Here is a 14473-nt window from a genome sequence, read left to right as displayed (position 1 = left end):
TTAAGTTTCTTCTTATAACCATTCCAAGAAGGAGGAAGACGAGAAATAATGACTCCGACAATAAAGGCAGAAACAAGTTCAATTCCAACATCCTTAAGATGATTAACAATGAGTAAAAGTTCACTGACCTGGGAAATAATTGACTTACTGTCAACCATTTTAAAATCCATGAAGTTGCAAATCAGGAATTTCTTGTTGCTTGCTTCAGAAATCTTGTATTTTTTTTCAAGCGTAGTCCATAATTCCTTTGCAGATGAAATACTTCGATGGTCATTGTAAACACTAGTTCCCAGGGAGTACAAGATATGACCACGACACATAAAATCATCTTCCTGACGCTTCTTTCTTCTGGCCTTCAAATCATCAGTGTCTTTGTCTGATGGTGCAGGATTTTCATCCAAACCGTCTTCAAGTATGTAGCACAACTTGATGGTGATCAGGAAAAATTTCACAGTCTCTTGCCAACTAGTAAAATTATCACCATCAAAACGTTCCAATCGAGTTACGGTTTGGTTCATCATTTGCAGAGATTGAGCAGTTACATTCGAATTTGAAGATTCACCCTCCATTGTCAGAAATTTATTGTCTAAAACTGTTGGAAATTTTGGGTTAAACAAGAGGATAAAAAAAAAACATAAAATGGTGTACCCCTGACTTCAAGGCTCTTTCGATTCTTTTAGACAATAATTCGACCTTTCCCAATAAATTTGGCGAGTACAAACGGTCTCTCGAATTATGCCTTCAGGATTCAATGAAGCCCTAACACCGTAATCGAATTCAAGGATTGTACTTACTTGACCCGACCAAGAATCACAATATAACTCTGCGTAGCGGCAAACCTTGAAAATATCCAACAGAACATACTCCTTGAATTTTATGTGCATCGTATTTTAATATTCATTCGGTTTTATGTGCATCGTATTTTAATTTGAATCAATTCGGTTCTTTGGATGTGGCATCACCATGACTATCCAAGGATACACTCTCCATAAATGAAAATATTGAATAGTTACAAGTTCAGGATGCAGAAAGGGGAAAGAGAAAATCCATGTATGTGTCTCTACCTTATGTCAATCCTTTTTCATTATTATCTCTCGATATACTTGAAAATACTCCTGAATTTTATGTGCATCATATTTTAAAATCCATATAATTTCCTTTTAAGTGTTTCTTCTTAGAATTAGTTTTCTAGTGAGAATCTTTTGGCTTTCATAATATTTATTCTGGCTAACCAGAGTTTTGAGACTCAGGTCTTATAAAATATGTGTTGGTATACAGTTGCATTTTCTTACTAAGTTTTATAATGAAAATTCTGTCACGGAACACACAAGGTTGTGACCATATTAAATCTCAACAACACCTAAATACACTTATAAACTTAGTAAAACCAGATATTTTGTTCCTCTATGAAACTAAGTCGAAGAGGGGCTTAATCAGGAACATACTAAACTACTTTCCTAACACTCACATTGTAGATACAGGTGGAATAGCTGGGGGACTAGCAAATTCTTTGGTGGATGGGTTTTGTTTTGAAGTGGTTCAGTGGAACCTTAATATGACCAATGTAATAGTAAAAAAAAAGTATTCCATTCGAAGGAATAGTTACTAACCTATTTTATGTGTTACCTGGAAGACATTTCTCATAAAATTAATCTAAAAAAAATGCCATGGCTAGTAATAGGAGGTCTAAACATCATATTCAATAAAGATAAAAAAGAGTGTGGCTTGCCTTTTAATAGAAAATTTTTTTGAACCATCCATGAAATTAATTCAAAGAATTGACCTACAAGACTTAGGTTTCAAAGAAAGATTTTTACTTGGAGCAATAAGAGAAAAGGAATGGCTAATATCAATCAAAGTCTTGATAGATCCTTCACTAATACTGAACAGAACTTAGAATTCAGTGAAAACCTATCTGGAAAATATAGTAGCAATAGGCTCAGACCATGATCCTATTTGGCTTTCCTTAAAATCTATGTAATTTAGCTCCAACTATTAATTCGACAACACTTGGATTAAGGAACCTTCCTACGTAGATCTCATTAAAAAGTTCTGGAAAACACGCGATGATAGGCCAGTTTTGGACCTTCTTGATAACTTTTTAGCACTGGGAGAATACCTTAGCACATGGAAGCAAAATATTTTTGGAAAACCAAATAAAATTTGTGGTCAAAACTATTGAGAATTTATCTGCCAAACCTTTTGCAAGTACCAACATTAACTTAATAAACAAAAAAAAAAAAATCAGAGCGCTAGAAGCTTTGTATGAAACACAAGAAGAAGTAACCAAGCAACAGTCTGGAAATAACATAATTGTTTTAGGGGAAAGAAATACAAAATTCTTTCATGTAACAACTTTAAAAAGAAGGAAAAGAATTCACATTGACTGTATTCAAGACAAGAATGAAAAGGTATTTAACTCTAGGATTGAAATAAATGAGGTGTTGACCTCTTATTTCTCCGATTTGTTTTCAAATCCTAGCTCTAATACAAACATTAAAAATGGTATTGTCTAATTTTTTCCAGAACTTTTTTTAGACTGCAACATCAAGGAAATATCTCCGTGAAGAATTTTTATTAAACTTTTGTTGATATGTGTGTTTGGCTAGAGATAGAGGAAACATAATGTATTGCATCTATTAAGATGATTGGTCAAAATAAGGCACCATGCCAAGATGGTTTCCTATCATCTTTTACTTACTTTGTTGGGACATCTTAAAACTGGATTTTTGAATGTTCTTAAAGAATTACAACAAAAAAACCTTTTTGATTGGAGATTGAAAAACACCTTCATTGCTTTAATCCCTAAGAATGATACTTTAGAGGAGATAAAAGATTTGAGGTCTATTAGCTTAAGTCATGGTGATTATAAAATTCTTTCCAAGATTCTTGTTGAGAGATTTAAACAAAATCTTCCTTAATTTCTCAAAACCAAACAACTTTCTTGATGGCGTGTTGATAGAAAATGAGCAGATTGATAATAGAATTGGAAGTGGTAAACCTTGTATTCTCTGCAAAATTGACTTTGAAAAAGCCGTTGATCATGTGAATTGGGATTTTCTTGGTGATATGTTTTCTCTTATTGGTTTTGGTGATAAGCATAGAGTATGGATTAAAATATGTATTGAATTTTCAAGGTTTTCTATCCTTATCAATGGCACTGATGCAGGTTATTTCACTAATAAAAAAGGTAAAAGACAAAGTGATCCAGTTCACCACATTTATTATTTCTTCTTGTTGGTGAGGCTTTGAATAGCATGAATGAACAAGCTAAATACCATGGCATGCTTTTTAGTTTCAGTGTCAAGCTTGATGGGTTGGTGATTAGTCCTTTGCAGTTTGTAGATAACACTCTGGTCTTTTTGGATCCAAATGTGGAACAGGTAAGAGATCTAAGTTGGTGTTACTCTTTTTTGAGATTCTCACAGGTCTGAGAATTAATTTTCCTAAGAGGAAGATTTATGGTGTTGATTATGATGGAATCTTTCTATTTTCTCTTCTATTTTGGGATGTTATTATGCTTCTCTTCCGACTACATATCTTGGTTTTCCTTTATGTGATAAGTGTGGCGGTTTTCTTAAGTGGGGAAAAATCATTGAAAGGTTTTTAGCTAATCTGTATGGTAAAGAGTCACTTCTATCTAGATCTGGTAAAATGTCACTTGTAAATAGTGTCATTTCTAATCTCCATGTTTATTATACTCCCTCCGTTTCTGGAAATGAGTTACTTTTCCTTTTAAATTTTGTATCTACAAAAGAGTACTCTCATTTATAATAGGATGAACATGCAAAACCACCCTCCCCAAATTAATGATAATTAGTGGCGGTTTCAATGTTTTGTTGAGGGTGGTTTTGTAAATAAACTTAAGAAGTTACTCTCTCGCATTCTTGCCTTAAAAATTATGCAAATTGGAATAGTAACTCTTTTGCGGGAACGGGGGGAATATGTCTCTCTTTGAAATTCCTTCTTCAGTTATTAAAAAACTGGAAAATACCATGAGAGACTTCCCCCGGGATGATAACAAGAGAAGAAGGAAATTACACTTAATCAAGTGGAATGAAGCTCTATTGTTCAAATGGTTTTGGAGATATGTAACCGAAGATAATACCCTTTGGAATTTTATTATGAAGGAAAAATATGGCAACAATAAAGTGTTATGGATCTCAAAAAATCCTAAATGCTCTTATGTTTTTTCTCGTTGGAGAGTAATCATGAAATACAGTCAAACTTTTTTAAGTTTTGTGAAGTTCAAGGTCAATAATCGTTTAAAAGTTAGATTATGGGATTATATAATTTGTTGCATGATTATCCAATTATGACTTGCTTTCCCAATCTTTATGTTCTCTCCAGAGCTAAGTCCTCTTTCGTTTCAGATATGCGTGTCTATGTAGGGAACTCCATTACTTGGAGTTTACATATTGAAGCTAGAATGAATGCCACAGTTAGAACTGAACTTGCCACGCTTAACCCTGATCTTAACAACTTCAAAATGAATCAAGATAAGAAAGATGAACTTCAATGGCGTCTTTCCTAGACCGGTATATTTTCTGTAAAATATTTATATTACAAGCTTATTAAAGAAGCTAATCCGCTGCAGATCCAATCTGCACTCACATCTGGAGACTTAAATGTCCTCCAAAATTGGCTTTTTTCTTTGGATCACAACTGATAACAGATTGCCTACAACAAACTTACTGATTGCAAGAAGGAATGAAGTTCCATTAGTATGCTTATCATGTAATGAGCAAGAATCTACTTTTTATTTACTTCTGCATTCCGAGTTTGTCAGGAAAGTTTGGAAAGTTTTTCTCAGCAAGTTCTATTGGCTTTACTCCATGCATATGTCAGCAACTCTAGTTTTGCACACCTAAAATCTTATTCAACATTCAAAAGCAAGCATTGCAGTGTGGGTTATGATCCCTGCAGCTGTTTTATGGAGCATTTGGAAAGAAAGAATTATATGGTGTAGAAAACGATTAATAAATCAGTGAGAGATTTCTCGTATAGCTTTTAGGGCTAAAGCTAGGGTTTTCGTTGTGAGAGCATATTGGTGAGGAACAAGAGACAAGGTTATCGTCTCGGGTAATTGTTGCGGTGTAACCAAGGGTTTGCTGGGATTCACACGACGTTGTAATCGTTTTTCTTCATAGTGGATTTGAGTTGGTGCGGCTCAAAGTGGACGTAGACAATATATACAAGTTGTATGTATTGGTCGAACCACTATAAATCTTGTGTCTTGTGAGTTGATTTATATTTCTCTTATTATTATAGTTGCTTGTGCTTGGTTTACTTATTATTCATCATAATATCTCAAGACGCGTTATTCTGCGGTTGTCAGTGATTCCCTAAGAAAATCCTTACAACTGGTATCAGAGCTCGGGTTAGATCTCTAGGGTTTATCATAGTATGATTGGAGTGAGAGTTATGGGTGATAATAACGAAAGTACGGTAGCTAGGGTTAAAGTTTTTAATTGGAAGAACTTTGCGTTTTGGAAGTCTTAGATGGAAGACTACCTACATGAGAAAGACATTGCTTGTAGGATCATAATCTCGCAGCGACAATATTTCAGCGAAATTATCAACAAAACAATACAACAACGTCGCAGAACAATTTCAGGAAGAGTATAATAAATGACGTCAGCTAAGATCACGAGAAAGACGTGATAGTCCTGCGAAAATTAGAGAGCTTGCGAAATTAATATTTGTAACGTTGCGAGAATGTCGCAAATTATACCCGAAAATAAAGGATAGATTAGCTGTCACCCATTATGTATTTCCCTATAAATAGTCGTTCAAGTTGTAAAGAGAGGGGAGAGATCTTTTTTGAGTAAGAAACAAGTAAATAGGAGAGAGAAAGTCTAGAGCAGAGATCATTCTTGATTTCTTTATCTTTTCTTGTAAGAAACTTCAAAGATTGATCAATAAAATTAAGAGTGTAAACCTAAAAATGAGTTGATTAATAATGAGTCATATGAGGGGTGTTGTGTAGGATTTCCTGTAACTACATAATGGCGCTAGAAACAGGGATATTGAAGATCGAAAGTTGAAGATTGTTGTTGAGAATATTCAAATCAAGAAAGTGATTAAATAAATCAGTGAATCGGTTAGAAGAAAGATGAATAAAATTAATGAAGATGACAAAAGATTGGAGTGTAATATGATAACAAAAACGATGGTTAATGAATTACATGAAAACATCAAAGGAAGGAAAGTTATGGCGGCAGAAAATACATCACCCTTGAAAGATTGGGAAAAGCAAAAAATTACATTCATGGCGGCAGAAATACCAAAAGAAAATTTGAACCACACATCTCATTTGGTTATCACAGTGCCTATTACGCGAAAAGAGAAGGAGACAACGACAAAATCCACAAGAGAATGGATATTGAACAGAACTTTAATCGATACAGGAAGTTCAGCGGATATAATATTTTATCACGCATTCCGGGGAAATTTAAAGATGAAGAAATGTCCATTTCAACATATTTTGTTCACGACTTTGGAAAATCCACAACAAAACCTAAAGGAGAGATAGTGGTACGAATTCCACTTGGAGAAATCGAAACACATGTAACATTGTGCGTGATGGATATGGAATCGCGATATAATATATTATTAGGAAGACCATGGATACATGCGATAAAAGCTGTGGTATCATAGTTGCATCAACGTATTAAATTCCCCACACCAAATGGAATAGGTGAAATCAGAGGAGATGTTGACAATGCGAAACTATGTCATCAAATTGAAGTAAAGCATTATGAAGGACAAGCAAAAAAGAAACAATTTCGCAGAAAGTTGGCAAAGGAATCAAAGAAAGAAGAAGAATTTAGAGTATATATGATAAGGGAAAAAGAAGGCAAAGGAATACCAAGCGAAATTTCAGAGGAAGGAGAAGGACCTGTAAAAACAATAAAAGAACCAACACCAATGGGAGAACCTAAACCCAGTTAGACTGCCGCAGAACCAACAAAAGAAATAAACGTTGGGACTATAGAGGAACCTCTAATATTGAGAATTGGAACCAAAATGGATATAGAAGAAGAAGAAAGAACTGTTAACTTGTTGCGAAAATATAAAGATGTTTTCGCAGGAAGCATGGATGAGATACCGGGAATAGATCCATCAATTGCATGCCACAAGTTGGAGACTAACAAAAATGTGAGACCATTTAAACAAAGAATAAGAAAAATTGCAACAACTTACCATTCCCAAATAGAAGAAGAACTACAGAAAAAGCTTGAGGCGGGAATCATAAGAAAAGCTAAATACCCAGAATGGATAACGAATATGGTCATTGTCCCAAAGAAAAACAAAGGAATCATGATTTGCATAGATTTCACTGATTTAAACAAAGCTTTCCCCAAAGATAGTTTTCCGTTACCAGATATTCCTCAAATGGTGGAATCCGCAGCGGGAAATGATAGGGTATCATTTTTAAATGGGTACAAAGGGTATAACCCAATCCCTGTCGCTGAAGAAGATCAAGAACATACTGCTTTCTTTGCCCCTAGAGGTTTATATTGTTACATGAAAATGCCATTTGGTTTGCGAAACGCGGGAGCGACATACCAAAGAATGGTAGAGAAGGTGTTCGCAAAATGGATACACAAAATATTAGAAGTATACGTGGATGACATGTTAGTAAAGATTAAAGAAGCTAAAGACCATGTACAAGACCTGAGGGAGATTTTTGAACAAATGCGACAGTATAACATTAAATTGAATCCTGAGAAGTGTACTATTGGAGTTGCATCGGGAAAAATTTTAGGCTACATTGTATCAAAGGAAGGAATACAGACTGATCCAGAAAAAGTGCAAGCAGTTCGTGACATGCCAACACCAACAACAATAAAAGATGTACATAAGTTGAATGGGCTTCTAGCTTCGCTGGGGAGATTCATTTCGCGATCATCAGATAAATGCAAATATTTTTTCGATATACTCAAGAAGGGTGCGAAATTTAAATGGACTCATGAATGTGAAAAGCTTTTCAAGGAATCAAAGAACATCTTATGAATACAACTATTTTACAAAAAGCAGAATCAGGAAAAGAATTATTGATCTATCTTGCGACGACGTCGCATTCATTAAGTGTTGTGTTATTGCGAGTAGACGCAGGAGTGGATAAACCCATTTATTATATTAGCAAAACTTTTAATACTGCCGAGAATAATTACTCAAAGATTGAAAAGTTAATCTTAGTATTAGTTTATGCATCATTTAAGCTCCGCATATACTTTCAAGCACACAAGATAAAGGTATTAACAAAAGTACCAATTGAATCAGTGATGAAGAATTCTAAAAGATCAGGAAGAGTGGAGAGATGGAATGCACAAGTAGGCCACTTTGATATTAAATATGAAATTTTTTCTTCACCAAAATCACAAGTTGTTGCAGATTTTTTTGCAGAATTTTCTTTAGAAGAAGATGAAGCAGTAGAAGAAATGATGGATGTAGAAGAAGAACATGGATATCCAAAAGATTTATTAACAAAACCAAATAGATGGGAGATATTGGTAGATGGATCATCAAATGGAGAAGGAAATGGAGTTGGAATTTTTTTAATTTCGCCAGAAGGAATAAAAACGGCTTTTTCATTCATATTGGGATTTGCATTCACTAATAATGAAACACAATATGAAGTTGTGATATATGCCTTAAAATTCGCAATAGAAATGAAACTAGAAAATGCCAGGATCACTAGTAATTCGCAGCTAGTTATTCGCCAAATAAAGGGAGAGTATACTACAAATGAACCATCCTTGAAGAAATACAAGAAGATGGGTGAAGAATTGTCAGCGAAAATTCCAAAAATAAACTAGAGACACATTTCAAGAAAGGATAACAGACTCGCAGACGCTTTTGCTTTCATCTCAAGCATGATGATAGATCCAACTGCGAAATGCTTAAACATACAAACACTTCTGTCACCATCAATCAATAAAGAAGAAGAAGAAGACGTGGACGTGATGATAATAGACAATGAAGAAGAATAAAAAATGAACAATATCGCAGACTGGAGAATGGAACTTCATGCATATTTGGCGAAAGTAGAAACACCAAGAAATAGATTGGAAACACACAAGTTAAAAAGTCGTGCAACGAATTATGAATTAAGAGGTGGGTTGCTATACCGAAAATCCTTTAATGGACCATCACTCAGATGTTTGACACGAGAGGAAGGAGAAAAGGTGCTAAAAATGTTACATAGTGGGGATGCTGGCAATCATAGTGGAGGAAGATCTTTGGCACATAGAGCAAAAATGCAAGGTTATTACTGGCCATATATGCATGATGATGCAAAACAAATATCAAGACATTGCGAAGATTGTCAGCGGCATGGAAAGAAAATACATGCACCTGGAGCACCATTGTCATCTTCAACCAGTGTGTGGCCTTTTGGAAAGTGGGGCTTAGATATTTTGGGGCCATTTTTACCAGGATCTGGACAAAGAAGATACTTAATAGTCGCAACAGATTATTTCACAAAATGGACAGAAGTGAAGGCAGCACAACATATTCGCGACAAAGATATCTTTACATTCATATTCGAAAATATCATTTGCAGATTCAGAATTCCTGCACAGTTGGTATCTGATAATGGGAAACAATTTGAAGGACAGAATATAGAAATGCTACTTAATGCATTCAAGATAAAATGTGGAAAGTCTACTCTTTTGTATCCACAAGCTAATGGGCAAGTAGAAGCAACAAACAAAACAATTGCAGATATATTAAAGAAGAAATTGAAAGGACATCACAGAGCATGGTGCGAACAAGTACATAATGCAGTATAGGCTTATAATACAACTAGAAGAGAAGCTACTGGAATGTCACCTTTTTGTTTAACATACGGAGTTGAAGCGGTGTTACCAACAAAAGTTGTTATTCCGACAACAAAAAGAGAAGCTTGGGAGAAAAATCTTAGTGCGGGCTTGATTTTAAATAAAATGAATTAGAAGAAAGAAGAGAAAAAGCTTTACAACATATGGAGAATTATCATCGAAGATTATCCCGAGAATATAATAAACGTGTCAAAATACGCGAATTTCAACCAGGAGATTTAGTTCTGCGAGAAACACCAATATATCAGCGAGAAAATGGTGGAAAATTAGCGAAAAAATGGGATGGACCTTACATCATTAAGGAAATAGTTGGAACAAGAGCTTATAGATTAATGGATCATGAAGGAAGAGATGTTGGTCATAGATTAGACAGACCATGGAACAGGTTGTACTTAAAAAGATATTATCCGTAAGAAGCTTTGAGAAGTTATGGATTCTGAAAGAATAATTGCAAGATTACTCATATCAAATCAAGATCATGATGTGCGAAATTTTCGCAGAGATAGTCACAGAACAATGACATAAAAGAAAGAGGCGAACCTTTATGGCGTACACCCTAGTTCGCGAATAAAATTTCGCAAGAGGAAAATGTAAGACCTAAAGTACGTCATATTAGGGGGTACCTGTTGCATGGATCAGGGAAAGGCTACACCGCCACCGGAACCTGAGTCATGGAGATTTGGGGTCAATAAAGCCCATCCGGGAGAGGCACCTTGGATTCTCAGCTTAAGCATATGACTTGGGTTGGGCGACTAAGGTAATAAGGACTCTCCCAAGGAGTGCAGATCTGATCAAGGAGCCGAGGTACACGTTTGAGTCAAGAGTGCCAGGGACGTTTGAAGCGTACGTTGCCATTCTTGACAAGTATTGGTTTATATTGCACTCGGCATGAAGAAAACCCCACTTAGGGTGCAGTCTCGTAACCATAAGCCGTATAGGTAAAAGGGATAAGAGGCTATGAAAAAAACTGGTTGTTGTTAATACTGGATGGGAGGATCTAACCTTGTATGGTAGAAGTACGCCTCCTTGAAGGGGCAACCAGGGGGGAGATAAGGGCGGCACCCTCCATTAGGGAGCTGATAAGTGTCTTAAGACGCAAATGTCATGAGGTTTTTTATTCGCAAGGATATTAAGGCTTTTCATATTTGTGCAACAATCCCGAAGAGGCAATAATACAAAAGAAAAGGATAAGACGATATCAATGGTTTTTCGCATGAAAGTGTGAAGGCGTCCTGCGATTTCGTCACAAGACGGCAATGTCATGGGGCTTTATTTTCACAAGAATATTTAGGCCTGTCATATTGTCGCAACATTCCTGAAGAGGCTATAATACAAAAGAAAAAGTTAAGGCAAGATCAATGGGTTTTTGCATGAAAGTGCAAGGACGTCCTGCGATTTTGTCGCAATGACAAGAGGTGGCATAATAAGACCTTTAATTAGGAAGTCAAAATAAGACCATATGATAAAACAAAATATTTATAAGTATTTGTAACAGATTATTTTTTGCAAGAAAGATAATGAGAGGCAAGTATGGGAATCAATACACAAGAAGCATTATCTTTCTCATCAACAAAATATTAAAAAGAAAAGTTGATTCCAAAGTTGGTTGAAAAATGTAACTCACAAAAGTGATAAAAGTAAGACAGTTCAAGAAAACAAATCTAGATAAGAAGCTCAAGCTTCAGTATTAATTTCAGTAACAGGAGATAACATAAATTCTTCTCCAATATTCTCGCAAGCCTCTCCTTCATTTCGGCTTTGATCTTCGCCTTGACTAGCATCTTGATTATCGCCAGCAATTACTTCTTCAGGATAAATTTCTTTCTCATTTTGATTAACACCAGCAGATGCTTCTTTAGAAGGAATCTCTTCTTAATCTTCCAAGAAATTATCCTCCGCACCGATTTCGTAATCATAATCACTATCAGCAGGACGAGGAACTTCATCATCATATACTTCTAAAGGATCAATTGATGTAGGATAAAGAGATTTGGACAATAAAATGTCATTTACAAGGACTTCAGCCCGGAGATGAACTTGGCGAAGAAGTGCTCTCTGATGATTCCTATCTTGAATATCCTTGAAATGAGCAAGATAATCAAGTCTTCTTTCTGCTCGGTCGCGAGAACCAGTAAGGGCAGAGACGAGCAATGCATTTTCTTTGCGAATTTTGGCATATTTGGCCTCCAAAACAGAAATGGAAGAATGAAGATTCTTCTCAGACTCTGCGAAAGATAAAATACAAAATTTCATTAAGATAAAGAATTCAGAAAGATATGACAAAGAAAAGATAATTAAGGCAGTCAAACTATTATGACTACCTTCCTTTTGCGAAATAAGGTGTTGAATCAAGGACAAACAACTATTCTCCTAACGGTCCATTGCATCATCAAATTTATCTCCAACTAAACCTTTAAGTCGAGACTGAAGATTTTTCTCTTTAGAAATAAGAAAGGCATTTTTCTTCGCAAGAAAAGAATAAGATTCTTCTAATTTGGAATATTGTTCTTTAAGATGATTCTCCTTTACACTTAAAGCTATTCTACCTTGAATGAGTGTATCTCTTTCAGCGATAGATGACTTTGTTACTTCTTTAAGTTCATTTCTCAAAGAGCGAAGAGATTTCTCTTGGTCATCACATACTTTTTGAAGAATACTAAGTTATTGCGAAGATATCGCCATCTTATTTAAATAAGTTCCCTTCTCTTGGGATAAGGTTTTATTCTCATCTTATAAAGTTTCCATCCCTAAATTAGCTTTAGTTAAATAATAAGAAAGACGAGATACTTCATTACTTAATAAATCTTGTCTTCGAACTAATTGGGTGTTTTCATTGGTAAGATTATTTATATGATCAAAAGAATATGAATAAAGGTTATCTAATTTGTTATATTGATCCATCAAGATTTCATTATCAACACGGGCTTCTTCAACAGCATATTCAACTTGATATCTCTCCATTATTCGTTTCTGGTTTAAAGCTTAACATGCGAAAGAGGGATTTCAAGGATAATTAAATATAGGAAGGATAAAACCATTAAAAGGGAAAATTAAAGACACAGATAAGAAAATCATACCTCTCAAATCATCATTCTTCTTGCGAAGATTCCGAGATGAAGAGAATTACATTATTTTTCCAATGGGAAAGAGAAGAGGTTTCATTCACAGCAGGATCAACAAGGAGAGTTTCAATCATTTAAAGGTCAGCTGAAGAAATGAAGCCTGAGGCAGCTTTTTCGCGAATTGGAGATAAAGGTTTATCTTGCGAAGATGTCGTAGGAGATTTAGAAGAGATGAGTAAGTGGAAGGGAATAGAAGTTGGAACAGTTTTAAGGTGGCGAGATTTCTTGAGAGGTTTATTAACATCTTTATCACCCTGCGAATTACAATCCAGATAAGAAACAGAGGCAACAATATTGTTATTAGAAAAGGATAGTGTTTCTTACTACCTTCTCATTCACAGACTTTCTTTTATGCGCAACAACCTTATGCTGCGATTTGGGAATGTTAGGGTTCTGAATTGTAAATCTAGTGGTTGAGGCGCTTTTGCTGAAATAACAAGAGTATGGGAATCACATAAACAACATCAAATAAGGCAATAAACAAGATCAGTTTCAGTAAAACTCATAAAAAAGAAAAAAGAAAACTAACCTTGATGAATCCATGGAAGACAATAGCAGGGAGATTGTTTCGAAGAAAATTACGAACTATGAAGATCTGTAGAAGAAATAGTATGAAGATGAAGAAGAACTTAAAAATATTGAAGAAGAAAGAAGAAAAGTTGCAATAATGGAGTTTGCAGAAGAACGATGAAGTTGCAGAGAAAATAAAAAGAAAGAAAAAGAGAGTGAGAAAGAATATATATAGAGGGAATTTCTCCTCGAGAAAATGAAAACGATTAATACGAAAAGATATAAGCGGTTAAAAAACAACGGTTACAAAAGACGTGTCGAGAAATAAATGGAAGAAAGAATACGTGTGATAATTGCAGAATATGAAGAGGAGAACAGCTGCGACATTTCTCACATCATTCTCAACTTCGCAGAAAAGATATGAGAAGAGGCAAGATGTAGGATCAGAATCTCGCAACGACAATATTTCAGCGAAATTATCAACAACACAATACAACAGCGTCGCAGAACAATTTCAGGAAGAATATAATAAATGACGTCAGTTAAGATCACGAGAAAGATGTGATAGTCTTGCAAAATTAGAGAGCTTGAGAAATTAATATTTGTAAGGTTGCGAGAATGTCGCAAATCATACCCGAAAATAAAGGATAGATTAGCTGTCACCCATTATGTATTTCCCTATAAATAGTCGTTCAAGTTGTAAAGAGAGGGGAGAGATCTTTTTTGAGTAAGAAACAAGTAAATATGAGAGAGAAAGTCTAGATCAGAGATCATTCTTGATTTCTTTATCTTTTCTTGTAAGAACCTTCAAAGATTGATCAATAAAATTAAGAGTGTAGACCTAAAAATGAGTTGATTAATAATGAAATCATATGAGGGGTGTAGTGTAGGATTTCCTGCAACTACATTGCTTATCCATTGGGTGGAGTTGCGAAAAAGGGAGCACGCAAAGACGATGAATGGACAACTCTTGATCGCAAGTGTGTAGCTGTG

The sequence above is a fragment of the Papaver somniferum genome, chromosome 9, assembly GCF_003573695.1.
Source record: "Papaver somniferum cultivar HN1 chromosome 9, ASM357369v1, whole genome shotgun sequence".
NCBI classification, from domain to species: Eukaryota; Viridiplantae; Streptophyta; class Magnoliopsida; order Ranunculales; family Papaveraceae; genus Papaver; species Papaver somniferum.
This window is presented reverse-complemented; position numbering follows the sequence as displayed.